General features: G+C 32.8%; 1 protein-coding gene across 2 annotated transcripts in view; it reads left to right on the top strand.

Moving 5' to 3' along the window:
* LOC127700288 (uncharacterized) overlaps positions 1 to 15,660 on the top strand; it is a 157,589-nt gene that overhangs the window by 135,717 nt on the left and 6,212 nt on the right. The gene's annotated exons all lie outside the window — the stretch shown is intronic.

Here is a 15,660-nt window from a genome sequence, read left to right as displayed (position 1 = left end):
ATGCCCGTTTACAAATGGAAAAATTGCTGAATTTTTCGTTTCCATTCTCTAACTTAAGTTTGCCTCAGCAAAATGTTATGAAACTTATACACAATGCTTATTACCACAAAACTCAGATCAAGTACAAATTTAGGTAGCGTCACTCTAATAGTTCTTGAGTAATGTCCCTTTATAACATTATATGCAAGTGGGGGCATCATCTGTGTCCCATGGACACATTCCCCATTTATGTTTTAAAACAACGCTATATTATCTATTTCTGTTGGGAAATATATTGTATACCCATTATTCCTTCGGGAATAAATATACTATGTCCTTTATTCCTTCTGGAAGAAATAATCTAATATTTCATTCAGTTGGAATACTAGTTTAAACGATGTCGTTAATGATATAAGACTTTTTTTTATCACAACCTTTCAAATTAATGGAAACTGTATGTTTTCTCAGATGAACTCGCTCTTTCCAAATTTTAAGCACTTGATTCATAGCGATAACTTCAGTGTAAGGAATGTCGATATTTGTTTGTGTTTTAATTGATGAAGGCGAAATATAGATGTAGTTTTCTGCACTATGAAGGAGGTTTGCTAGGTGGAAAGATAGATGCTTACTATTAATAACAATAAATATGAACGTTAATTATATTTTTAATAAGACAAAAGGAATATTCCCATGTATGTATGTTTCTATTCAATATTTAGCTTCGTCCATTAATGCCTTTTGCGGTCGGATCACGTACCAAGATATTTGTTTGTTTGCATCGGGCACGTGGATGACATGCATTTTTTTTTATAATCATAAAACATGTCAAAACCAAATAACTAAGTTTATCAACATGCAAGTAACAGTGCCTTAGAATGACAATTTTTACCCATAGTTTGCGGTTTTTTTTCATAATCTACAGTAGATATAGAGAATTTGTAAGTAAACAAAATGATCAACAAAATCAAATCTACATATAAGTAAATGCGACCGAAATCGTCAGTCGACAAATAATAAGAGTTATTGCCCTAAGAATGAAGATTTTTAAAATCTTTCGGGAAATATAATATTCATATGTTATTTACATTTAAGGGTAATCTACAATCAATATCAGTCGTAAGAATATTTAAGTAAAGAGGCTCGGATCTTGATAGAAATTCTTTTCTTCCCCAGACTAAATAATTTGAATCATGCAGTCAGATAGAAGACTCCAATGTAAGATTTTCTTGAATACTCGAGTAGCATGCGAATCAAAATTAAATTTGTGAAAAAACCATTCTTGTATCTTAGGAATCGAGTCGTTTACATGCAAATATATGTTTACAACCACTGGGTTGATGCCACTGCTGGTGGAGTTTTTATTCCCCGAGGGTATCACCAGCCCAGTAGTCAGCACTTCTGTGTTGACATGAATTATCATTGATATGGTCATACATTTGTAATTATAAATTAACTGTTTACAAAACTTTGAATTTTTGAAATACTAAGTCTTTTTTACCTCAGGAATAGGTTACCTTAGCTGTATTTGGCAAAACTTTTAGGAATTTTTGGTCCTCAATGCTCTTCAACTTCGTACTTTATTTGGCCTTTTTAACTTTTTTTCTATTCGAGCGTCACTGATGAGTCTTTTGTAGACGAAACGCGCGTCTGACGCAAATACAAAATTTCAATCCTGGTATCTATGATGATTTTATTTTGATTGCTGTAGAATATTTGAAACGAAATGTCGGGCAAAAGACAGTATCCCAATGATAGAAAAAAATATATCTACTCATATTACTTTGTCAAAAAATAAACGAAAATGTACAATTGACTTTTTCAACCGCTATGCTGAGTTCTTTTTTCAATTATTGAACCCATAACACATTCTAATATTGTTGATTAACAGTCAAATTTATTATACCTACATTTAGAAATTAGCCTGTACGTATCCACATCATTTTCGTGAAAGGTCATACTTTATGCATTATATTGTATTCAGAACCCTCGAACATTATCTACAAACTATTATGGTAACATATGGTGTTTTTTCCTTGATTTGTCACATTCTTTTTACATTGTTTTTTACATTTTGTGACACATTTCAAATCGGACCATACGCTACTGAAGAATTTCGACTGACGAACAGGATGATCCGCTCATATGTACAGGTCATGCTCTCTAGAGCCAATTTTGTGCTTACATCGTGAATCACCTAATGGGGGTTGACTTATCGAGATACCGCGAGAGTATTGGCCGGTTCTAATGTGCTGCGCATAATTTCAAGAACGGAAAGAGATTATCACCCATTGATGTAGTTTACATTTCAGCTTTTGCAAACTACGATATTCGTATGTTTCCGGTTACTATTCTTTTTCATTTTGAATTTTACCAAGCTGATACACGTGGTATCAATTCATATTAAGCCGAGAAATATTTGTTATTTGTATCTTTTTTTTTGTTGTATATCCTACATAGAAGCAAACCAAGGTTTGTTTACTGCAGAGTCTATATCTTGTAGCAATAGTGGCCTCGATGATGTTTTCAGATATGCACCAAAGCTTGAGTTGACTGCGGCTGAATATTCTTGCCTTGCTGGCAAAGAAGTCATTGTGCTTCTTATTTTTCTGGGTTTTAAAGCACCATTTCGAAGAGATCGGGTAGGGAGGACTTGGGGGGAAAGTGGGGGTTCTAGTATATGTTAAAGATAATTTGAATTACGCTGACAGGCGAGACTTATTATTTTGTAATATTGAGTGCATATCGCTTGATGTTAGATTCAAGACCAAAATATATTTTTAAGGGACCTTTTACGTCCAACCTAACAGTATACCCCTGGTATGGGATGAAATAAGAACAGTCTATCGACTTTTCCTTAATTTCTATATCATAGTTACAGGTGACTTTAACATCAACCAGTTAAGGATGGTAGAATTAGTATGAAAAAAGCTCAATACAGTCTACTGTGTCTTTCTATGTTGTGATGTTTCACTATTGTTTCAGATAAGGGTGAAGGTTTGGTACCATTAAAACGTTTAAACCCGCTGCAATTGTTTGCACCTGTCCTGAGTCTTGAATCTGATGTTCAGTAGTTGTCGTTTGTTAATGTGGCTCATAAGTGTTTCTCGTTTCTCGTTTTTTATATAGATTAGACCGTTGGTTATACCGTTTGAATGGTTTTACACTAGTAATTTTTGGGGCCCTTTATAGCTTGCTGTTCGGTGTGAGCCAAGGCTGAAGACCGTACTTTGACCTATAATGGTTTTATTTTATAAATTTTTACTTGGATGGAGAGTTGTCTCATTGGTACTCATACCACATCTTCTTATATCTATACACCAACTAATTTCCGACCCAACTTATACCACATAACACAGTTCCTCATTACTTGACATTATTCTACTTAATAACACATGAAACCTGTGATTGTCTGATGTTGGGACTCCGTTACTGGATCGATATTTACCTGTAATAGTTATCTTAACTCAACCTGGCAAATTGCATCAAGTTTTTATGCGTTAATTGTACTTGTATAATAGAAGTGACTATGACTCATATCAACACCAGCTATCACTTGTTGACTGGGACGCTTTATTTATTTCATACGACGTTGATGCTATAGCACGTGCCATAACAGACGAACTTATTGACAAGGCAAATAAAAACACTCCTTACCGTTTAATTACAGTCAGAAAAGATAAATCACCATGGCGTAACACTGATATTAAATGGATCATTCGTAAAAACAATCGTATCCATAAAAGAGCCAAAAGAACTAATTCCGTTAAGAACTATACAAAATTTCAATTAATTAGGAAGAACTGTAATTAACTAGTTTTAATCTCAAAAACTGAATATTTCTCGAAACTGTCAACCAAAATTATATCTGAAACTCGTGGTGGTACACAAGATTGGAGTCTTAATTAATCATTTGTATTAGGAAACAGATTAATACAAGTTAACAGCTTGTTCCCGCATACTATTAATTATTCAATTGTATATATATTTTTGTGCCAAATAGTGTATATTATTAACTTGAATTTGATTAATAAAATATGTTTACACTAAAACGTCGATTTTTGGTAGCAGATTGGTAAATACACCAAAAATGAAGTCTGGGACTATATTAATCGGCACGTTACGTTTGCGCGAATTCGTCCTACGTTTGCGCGACAAAACACATTACGTTTGCGTGAAATTTACCTGTTGAAAATTCACTACATTTGCGCGGATGAATTAAAAAAAATTATAGAAAAAATAAATCCTTGACTTTTTATAAACAAATTGTAATTTCCGAAGTTATACAAATTTACTTAGAGTTAACAAATATAAACTGAAATTAATTTGAATTGTTCAAAGGTTGTCGTTTTCATCTTGGACATGCCTGGTTTCGAAAAAGAAAATTTGGATTTTTGTCTAAAGACAAAGATAAGTCAACTGAAATAGGAAAATGGTTTCGCAGATTTTTGGATTGTCATTTCTTCTGACGGAGGAAGTTGAGGACAATTTTGCAGACGATATAATGTCAGATGGTTAAATGAAAACAAATCTACGGCTGCAATAAGTTATTTCTTAAATGTTAGAAGTAAGAAAATGTGGTATGATTGCTAACTATGTTTAAAACAATAAATGAAAAAACAAATATTATAGACAACAACCAAAGAAATAACTCATTTTCGCATAATTTGTACAAAATGATAACTTGTACACAACATATATATAACTATATTTCTTTCCAATACAATATTTTACCTGGGAATTTATCTCAGCTATTTAAAGAATTTAACTGGTCCCTAACAACTGAAAGATTAATTGGAATTTATGAGAAGCAAACTTCGAAGGCATTGATTTGCACGTCAATGAAAAGGAACACAAGTTGGTTCAGAGGGAGCACAGCATTGGTCTTTATTGCTATGGAAAGGAAGCATGGCCACCCCCGAACGAGTTGAACTTACAGCAAGACAAACGAACTGAATTCTTAGGATGGTGGAATGAATGAAATTTGGGTTTATAGATCTAGACAAAAAAGTTCATTAATGCACGGAACAAACTTCAGATGAGAATCAGCTGAATGTCACAAGGATGGTGTGACATTTAAGGCTTCAATATTTCAACCCTAATATAAATTTCATTTAGTTTGTACACGGAACAACTACAAATGTAGTTTAAAGACGCCATTAGTTAACCAATGTTCAAATCTGGTAAAGCGATCAAATGATCTCATCATAGATACCAGGATAAAAAAAAGACACACATCTAGGTAACAAACATAAACTGAAGAAATCGCATGAACTCAAAAAGGAGCAAGACCGGGTGTGTCGATAAGGTAAGAGTCTCTTGTTTTACATACATCACCTGCCATTCGAATTCACACTCAGTCAAAATTTCACAATCGTGAATATGACATAATCGTTTAAATTACAGACGACTTTACTTGTATATAAATATCTAAGACCGCGAAAACATATCGCTAGTTAACTGAGACACCGACACATCTAATCGGTCAATCAATTCGTGATGGTGAGCGTAAAATTTGTGTAGTGTCGATATTAGACGTACTTTCTCATAACTCTCTTGGAGCAGCTTTATTGTAAGGAATACACCCTGATAATGACGTCTGTATATTGTGAACATTCACGAGCGTAACGAATGTACTAAGATATAAATGTCATGTTACTGCTGAGAAGTGGAAAGTTGACATTTGGAAGAATGAAACCATAACGTTTGTCATAAGTTCTAGCGCTTGAGGTCTTCTATCTGTGTCAATATCGAGAAAAAGATTAAGCAGACCTTCTACTTTAGGTAGTATCCTCAATCTCAAGTTCACTGGTATATATGAATTGCAAGTATCATCAATATATTTGAAAGTGAAATAAAAGAACTTTGCCAGATGATATTTCTTTTTGTCTTTGAGAAGGTATTGTTTGAATTCTGCTTCACATTCGTACAAAAACTAGTCGACCAGTAGTGGTGGACAATTAGGACCCATTGGAATACCGGCTGTCTGCTAAAATATCAATCCTCCAAAGTGTAATACTCTATAATTTTTCCAAGATTCAGTTGAACATTGTTTAGCATATTATATTGAACCTGGAAGAATTTTGATATATTTATTATTATTGATCTACAGGAATGACCATTTCACAAATTTGGGTAGCAAATGCAAAGTTACCCTTGCGGAGCACATGATATCAACCCCGGGTTTTGGTGGGGGTTCGTGTTGCTCAGTCTTAAGTTTTCTATGATGTTTTTTGTATAATGTTGTTTGTCTTTTGGTTTTTTTTTTTCTGTTTTGTCATAGCGTTTAAGGTTATTTTCGACTTATGAGTTTGAATGTCCTTTTGGTATCTTTTGCCTCTCCTTTCCAAAATATTATGTATTGACCCCCGCGCAACGCGTTGCGGGGGACATAGAAATACCAGGCGTCCGTCAGTCCGTTCGTCCGTCCTGTCTTGTTAGCGCTCTCACATGTACAATTCTCGCCAGATTTTTTATAAAACTCATATCATAGGTTGATATCATCAATGTCTCGGGCGAGTTTGAAAATCAGTGCCGATCAATAATTTTCAACAGAGTTATGCCCCTTGGAAACATTAATTATATGGAAAATTGCATCGTTAGCGCTCTCATGTGTACAATTCTTGCCAGATTTTTATGAAACTTATATTGGTGGTTCATGTCATCAATGTTTCGGACAAGTTCGAAAATCAGTGCCGATCAATAGTTTTTAAAAGAGTTATGGCCCTTAGAAATATTAATAACACAGAAAATGGCATTGTTAGCGCTCTCATGTGTACAATTCTTGCCAGATTTTTATGAAACTTACATAGTAGGTTTACATGTATATCAGCGGTGTCTTGGACGAGTTCGAAAACCAATGCCGATCAATTATTTTTAAAAGAGATCTGCCCTTAGAAATATTAATTATTTGGAATATTGCAATATTAGTGCTCTCATGTGTACAATCCTTTTAAGATTTTTATAAAACTTATATCATAGGTTTATAACAGCATTGTGTCGGACAAGTTTGAAAATCAGTGCCGATCAATAATTTTTTTAAAGAGTTATGTCCCTAAGAAATATTAAGTACAAATTATATGGAAATTTGCATTGTAAGCGCTCTCGCATTTACAGTTTTTGCCAGATTTTTATCAAATGCATATGAAAATAATAATATAATAATAATTATAATAAATATATATAATTTATGAAACTTATTTCATAGGTTAATATCAGCAATGTCACGGACAATTTCGAAAATTATTGCCGATCAAATATTTTTAATGAGTTATGCCCCTTATGAATATTAAATATATCAGAAATTGCTCTTAAGTTTTCAACTCTCCTAGATAATTTCAAAAAGTTTTAAAATACAAAAAAAACATATTTTTTTTAGTTATTGACCTTGAACAGATGAAATATGTGCAACGCAGGGACATTGAAACCTTGTTCTTTTATCTTAACTCGAAAATATTTGTCTGCGTTTGTATTTCTGTGGAAACCTTATTCGAAATTCCGAATCATAAATATAGCAAAGAAAGGACTAATAGACTTATTTATTTCAAAACGTTTGGTAGACAGACCATAAATTGACTATAAGTGTATGGATCTCTATGAAATTTTAGCAAAAGGTTCAATACCATAATAGGAGGGTTGGAATTGATTTTGGAGGTTATTGTCGTAGCTGTTTTGTAATGAAGGGCCAAAACAAGCATTTGTCTTGTTCACAGACAATAACTTGAGTATAAGTGTATGGATCTCTATGAAATTTTATCACAAGGTTCCATATCACAATAGAAAGGTTTGGGATTGATTTTGGGGGCTATTGCCGTAGCTGTTTATGAATTATGGGCCAAAAAGGGGGGAAACAAGCATTTGTTTTTGTTTCAGGACCATAACTTGTGTATCAGAGTATGGATCTCTATGAAATTTTACCACAAGGTTTCATACTTCAAAAAAAAAAACGGTTGGGATTGATTTTTGAGGTCATGACTAAAACCGTTTAATAATAATCGGCCGAAACGTGGCAAAAAAAACTAGGATTTTTGGGTTTCTAAACAATAACTTGAGTACAAGTATGGATTGCTATGAAATTGTACCACATGGTTCCATACCATAAAAATAAGATTGGGATTTATTTTGGGGGTTATGAACCTAACGGTTTAGGAAAAAGGGGCTAAAATCAATACTTTTATAATACATTGTACAAATTGATTATTTCTTGGCCAATTTCAATGGGGTTTAATTCAAAGTTTGAATTCTTTGGGTTCTTAAATATGCTGAATCTAACCGTGTATTTAGAATTTGGATATTGGGACCTGTTTTTGAATTGGTCCATATTAAGGTCTAAAGTGTCCAAAATTAAAGTTTCTTTGATTTCATCATCAATTGAATTATTGGGGTTCTTTGATATGATGAATCTAAGCGTGTATTTAAGTTTTTGATTTTGGGCACTGTATTCAAGTTGGTCCAAATTGGGGTCCAAAACTTTGTTTGATTTCATCAAAAATTGAATTATTGGTGTTTTTTATATGAACAATTTAACAGTGTATTTAGATTTTTGATTTTGGGCGCGGTTGGTCCTCATTAGGTTCCAAAGTATCAAAAATAAACTTAGTTTGATTTTAACCAAAATTGAATTCTTGGGGTTCTTTGATATGCTGAATCTAAGCATATATTTAGATTTTTGATTTTGGGCACAGTTTTCAAGATGATTCAAATTGGGGTCCAAAACTGTTTGATTTTAACCAAAATTGAATTCTTGGGGTTCTTTTATATGCTGAATCTAAGCATATATTTAGATTTTTGATTTTGGGCACAGTTTTCAAGTTGATTCAAATTGGGGTCCAAAATTGTTTTATTTTAACCAAAATTGAATTCTTGGGGTTCTTTGATAAGCCGAAACTAAGCATATATTTAGATTTTTGATTTTGGGCTACAGTTTTCAAGTTGATTCAAATTGTGGTCCAAAATTAAACTTTGTTTGATTTCATCAAATTGAATTAGTGATGTTCTTTGATATGTCAAATCTAACTGTGTATTTAGATTTTTGATTTTGGGCACCGGTTTTCAAACTGGTCCACATTAAGGTCCAAAGGGTCCAAAATTAAATTTTGTTTTATTTCATAAAAAATTGAATAATTGGGTTTCTTTGGTATGCTGAATCCAACCATGTATTTAGATTTTGGATATTGGACCAAAAAAGTATATTTCCAATTTTAAATTTTATGTTCTTCGACCACATTCATCCTGTGTCTGGAGCTTATGCTATGTCAAATATTTAATCACACTCCAAATTCAGAGCTGTATTGCACAATTAAAATAAATTGAAAATAGAATCATAGTTAAATATAGATCAGCATCATCTTCTAATCTTAAAAAGATATGTATAAATATTACAGTTTGAAATTTACTGTTCATAATTAGATGTTTTGAAAAATAAAGGTAAGTTTTCTAGATTTTTTAAAGACATTGTATCAATAATGAATGATATTTTGGAAATTGTTATCTTCATTTTTTTTGGTAAATTTTATGATGACCATTATGGTAGGATTGTTTGTTATTCTGTATAAATTATTTTGCAGAATGCTATATATAAAAAAAATATAATTTATGAAGCGAACCCCTTTAAACACTTAGCTGACTTTGTCCATCAATGAATAAATAAATTGAATTCTTGATGTACTTGGATATGCTGAATCTAACCGTGTATTTAGATTTTGGATATTGGACCATAATGGGTAAAAGTCCAATTTCAAATTTTTCAGTTCTTTGACCACATTCATTCTGTGTCAGAAACCTATGTTGTGTCAAATATTTAATCACAAATTCAGAGCTGTATCAAGCTTGAATGTAGTGTCCATACTTGCCCCAACTGTTCAGGGTTCGACCTCTGCGGTCGTATCCAGCCGAGTCCAGCGGAGCATTTTATTCATTAATAAAGTATGAATAATATAAGGATAAAGGTACTTGAACTTTTGCTTGTGTTGTATAAGAGTGCAATTATTTCTTTATTTAAATGGAAATCATTAACCGTCATTTAATATAATTATGTTTGTACATTGGAATGGGTTGCTCTCCATAAGATTTGATGACTATAAGAGAAAATATACTTTATATTAAGAGTGTCCATAATTATTTAATTCAAAATCATGCACCAAATTGGCAATATTTGATTGTTGGATGTTTTAGAGCATTTTCGGCATTTTAGTAGATTATGGCAATCGCGGTAAATACCCTTTTTCTATCACTTATCGGGTTTGAAAAAAAACCTACGGTATATTTTTGCGAGAATCAGAGTTTAATGACAAAATTTAAATTTTAGTTTTATCTGCATATTTCTCTTCTCTTCTTAAAATTTTGAGTTGTGCAAACTTTGCTGAATGATTAAAAAAAAATGTAAGGCTTCTGTTCTTAAACGATTTGTATTTTTCCGTTGCGCCTTTTTAATTCAAGGAACGAAACTAAGATTTAGAAATTTGTAACATGCGGCGTAGAAAGTTTCAATCCTTCATAAAATTTATCCGTCCGATCAGTTAAATATTCTCACTATAAGTCTGACGTATCGGTGACTATAGTTTGACGCGAACTTGACTAATCGGTGACTGATCGATGACTGCTGACTGATTGCCTAAATAGTAACGCCTAAGATTCCAAGTACTATATATAATTGAATTTATTTTAGCATGACAAACAAGAAATATATGTTTCAGGGGTAGATATCTCAACCATTTTTAAGGTATTTAGACATTCAAAAATGGCAGAGGGTGGAGATGGCTCCTTTGGACTCGCAAACTATATCTATCAAATTGGTTGTCATGACATGCTGGAAAGGGTATATGTTAAGGATGAGAATTTCTACCATTTATAAGATATTTGAACATTTTCAAACGACAGGGGGTAGGGATGACCCCTGGCGAATTATGCTATTTATCATTACATGCATCTTAACATGTCAAACACGAAATGACTTGATTTACGGTTGGGGATCACAACCAAATACAAGATGTCAAAACTTTCTCAAATGGCAGTGGTTTGGATGGCCCCTGGCAACTAACCCTTTGTTTTATTTAATTTTACTTGTCATGTAGAACTCTAGGTTTGTTGTTTCCGGTGGTGGCGTCAACAATTTTTCAGTTTGTGATTATGTCAGTTTATGGGAAACCACTTATGGTAGGTCAATTATATTTGGTATGCAGTTGTATAAGCATTGGCATATCGCATTATCATGGAGACTATTTGGCCACTCCCCCTCAGTCATGGTCTATTGACTTTGTAAATTTCCCTTAGTTTACATAATTTGTGAATATGTGAATATATGGGGAACCACTAGTGGTATGTCAAAAGTATTTTGTATGCAGTTGTTTTAACATTGGCACATCTCATTTCCATGGAAATTATCTAGCCCTGCATCCTCAATCATGGTCTATTGGCTTTATAACTTTTACTTAGTTAACATATATTAATTTTATATTAGGTCATTTTAAGATAAACCACTTCTGTTAAGTCAATGATATTTGGTATGCAGTTGTATAAGCATTTGCAATTCTCATTTCCATGGAGACTATATGGTTCCGCCCATCAACATGGTCCATTGTCTATATATCTTTTGCATAGTCTACACGTTGAAGTTTGTGTTTAGGTTATTTTAAAGGGAACCACTTATAATAAGTCAATGACATTTGATATGCAGTTTATAAGCATTGGCATTTCTCATTTCCATAGAGGTTATTTGTCCCTTCACCTTCAGTCATGGTTTATTGACTTTGAGTGTTTTGCATAGTTTACATGTTTAAATTTTGCCATTTAAATTTCAACCTTTGCATACATGTAATTTTTAAAAAACCGAGATATCATATCTCTGTGTCAACAGTTTATTAACATCCTCCATATCTTTTTCGGTTTTGTCATAAGTGGCATTGACCTTTGACCTGTAAGGTGTCTATCACTTAATGTTCTCGAGTTATAATCATTTAAACATAAACAAAATAAAAAATCTCACAGAGTTCTATAGTAAGCCTAACCCTTCTTTTGGCCCTGAACACACTTCTAGACATGTATGTCTAACATTTGGTAGAACCCGTGTAAATCTAACCAGGGGTTTCTGAGATCTGCTGTAGACGATCTCAGGTGCAAGATAACAAGAAGAATAATCTAAGTAAAATAATAAAACTTCTAACTTTAAACTTCGTTGACGACTGTGTTTATTTGCATAAAAACCGGTACAAAATTTAGATTGTCCTTATAAATAAATTATCCGGGAACTTGTTCCAATTTTTTGAGGTTGCATAAATAAAATTGACAAGATCATAATTATATCTCTTTCTAGGTAACGTATTCGTAATTTGGGGATATTCGTTGATTGCTTTTGTATTTAACGCCATATTCATCACTCTTGGTTATTTAATAGTGGTCACTTATTGGTGCTGGCAGTTCCAGTACCTGGAAAATACCACTGATCTTCGGTAGAAAAATACGAGTGAATTAAGATGAGAAGTCAGTCGAACGTACTTTTAAAGCCATTTATTAGGTCTTTCCACTTTTCTGTGGAAAGACCTATTGTATTTGTTCTGATTATTATTATTATTTTCTTCCGCCAAATTTTGTTCTCGCGTAACATTTTTGTTTCGTAATATGTCGCTAAGATATTTCTTTTATAGTATCATACAGTTTATGCGCTTTTTATTTTCACCCATTCTTAGCCGAACAATTGTCTTTGTAAGAGTTATCTCCCCGAACACTGTTTTCCTTGTGACTACATCTACTCCGTCACCGCAAAAAAAAGCGACCAATTTATTTTATAAAATTGCTCGTTATATCCTTTCCATGATTTGTCCTACTTTGACCGAAGCGATATGAACACTCCATATGAGAGTTATTTCCCCTTATGCATGTGATATAAGTGATATGCATTTCTATCTTGTAAACCATAAGTGATAGAGACCTAGGATCTTTTGATTTGAGGTTCTTGATCCAAAAATAAGAAAACTAGGTCAAGGTCAGAGGTCAAGGTCATATTTTAAATTTTGATTTCGGCTTATTTTCAATTCTTTTCAAAAACCGTATAAGATATCGACAACATATTTTTACTAAATTGTAAGTTGCGACATGTCGTAACACTTTAATTTTGGTTGAAAGGGTACGCTAACATTAAATTGGAGTTTTCTCCCCTCTTATATTAAAAATTAGGAATATAGTGATATAACTTATTAACCATTTTTAATTAAGACCTATGGTCTTTTGATTTGAAGCCCTTTCTTTATGACCTTGAAATTGAACTCAAGGTCATAGGTAAAATTGACGTTCTATATTTTGACCTTTGCTTTTATCTCATATGTATACATGATAAAGCCATGGGACTTTTTGCATTACGTTGCAAGACAATTGATCATGTAAAAGCCAACCGGAAGTGACCTTGTGTAAACCGGAAGTAGCTTTTTTTGTACTTATTTAATATAAAAGTATATTGAACAATATATTTTTGGAATCAGTATCAAGTAAACTATGAAATTAAACCGGAAGTGACATATTTCAAACCGGAAGTAACAATTTATCTCCCTTATTTAGAAAAAAAATGTATAGAAACCATAAATTTTTGGAATCAGTGTACAATAAGCTATCGTTTGACGCTTGATATGATATTTCAAACTGAGTTTTCATAGTTCTATATCAAAATTGATCTATATGGGTGGAAAGACCTTCAATTGTTCTCTGAACAATTGGTTTTTAATTGAAATTATAATGTTAAGGAAAAAAGTATAACAATAATACCAAACTCCTAGTTTAATTCAAAAAGGGAAAGTCCATACAAACTGATGAAATCAAACGTTATCCATCAACGGAACGAGTGAAAAAACGACTGTTGTATTCCTGACTTGGTATAGGCATTTTCGGAAGAAAATGGTGGGCTAAACCTTGTTTTATAGCTACATGTAGCTAAACCTCCCACTTGAATGACAGTTGTTTATAGTTCCGTTATATTGACAAAAACGGGTGAGCTACCCAAGCAGGTAAATGTGACAATATTTGGGACAAAGCAGCCAAAATTGTGTTATACATCACAACTGACTAGAAAATTCAAACAAACATACACATAAATTTAACAAAGACGCCACCGAAAGTGGTGTTGTAGTAAATATTAAATTTGACAAAGACGCCATTAAAACGTGTTTGAAGTTGATAGTATATTGACAAAGACGCCGATAAAAAAGCTTTTGTAGTTGATAGTAAATACCGTATATAGCACGCTCCTTCGGGTACACACAATGGAAACAACATTGTAAACAAAAAACCTTATTGCATCCGAATCGCTCCTTATGACCCACCTGCACCAGGAATGCCCAAAGTAAAAAACCCGATAGCAGGATGCATAACTACCGAGTCACGTCAAAAGTCATAAGACCAAAAGAAACATTAAAGCACGAAGACAAACAAAGGGAAACTGTAAATCAAATACAAAGACACATAACTTCAGCACCCAGAATCTAGAACTCAAGACCATCTTGTATTATTTGTGTACTAGACACAGCATATTTGTCATTATCCGAAGTTCTTTCCGATGAACCTTTTGAGAAATAGGACGAGACCTTCTTTGACAAACCCTGGCTCATTAATTGTTTGCTCAGACACCGGTGACGTTTTCTAAGTATGAGTAGCAGCTGCAAGCTCTTGAATATCGTGTGAATTGAGAAATGTATACTCCATACGCGGATGAAGTTGTTATATTGCTGCTAATGTGAGTAAAATTAATAATTTCAAAATTGAAATCGTCTCGTTTGTCATAGATTTTGTATCTGTGGTTTCTTTAATCTCTAGTTCGGGGGGATATATTAATGGGACCCAATCAGAAAAGTTTGGTTTGTTAATGGAAAGAACATCATCAATATACCTGTATGTAAAATTAAAAGATCGAGCTTCTTTGATCTTTTTTATTTTTACAAGTGTCTAAAGGAACCCATACTTATATGGAAATTCGTAAAGGATAGCCAGTAGAGGTGCACAGTTGGTTCCCATAGAAAATAATTGAACCAATGCATGCATATTTATACTAAACTGATTCATTTCATTTCTTACAAATCAAGAACGTATAATTAACAAAAAATGGAAGTGAAAATCGAACTATTATTTTGAAAATAGTATAAAATTTACGACGATATTGTAGTGTATGTTGGAGTATAAACGAATTTCTAATGCAATTAATATGCATAAAAATGTCTGGTGTTTACGATTAACGTCATAATTTTAAGGTTCCGAAAACAGAATTTTCAATTTATATTATTTTTTCTCCTAAATAAGATCTTAAATTGATTGAAGATAACTTTTTACCGCGTCGATATGTAAACTCATTTTGCGACTGCATGTTTTGACGAATATCAATTGACGCAGGGAAATGAAACTGCACATGTTTGAGCGATATGTGATTGTAGGGATACTTTGATCGAAATTGATATCTTTCGGCGAGGTGGACACATCTGCAATGTTGAACTCGTTTGAAAGTGTTACTTTTATTTATTGTGGTTTTTTTTCTGTGTGTTACAGCAATATCAAGATAGAAAATGGAAAGGTACTTGTGTACTAACAATTCTAATTAACCCTCGTTCCATGTTAATATGGAACCGTGTAAATGTTGACTTTGCTTAATATTTTTAAATTCTTTTCCTTTACAGAAATTGGTGTTGGTCATATATCTTAAGTAGTTACTGT

Source organism: Mytilus californianus, unplaced genomic scaffold (assembly GCF_021869535.1).
Source record: "Mytilus californianus isolate M0D057914Y unplaced genomic scaffold, xbMytCali1.0.p SCAF_5, whole genome shotgun sequence".
In the NCBI taxonomy this organism is placed as follows: Eukaryota; Metazoa; Mollusca; class Bivalvia; order Mytilida; family Mytilidae; genus Mytilus; species Mytilus californianus.
The sequence above is the reverse complement of the archived record's forward strand: the minus strand, read 5'-3'. Positions and strand labels throughout refer to the sequence as shown.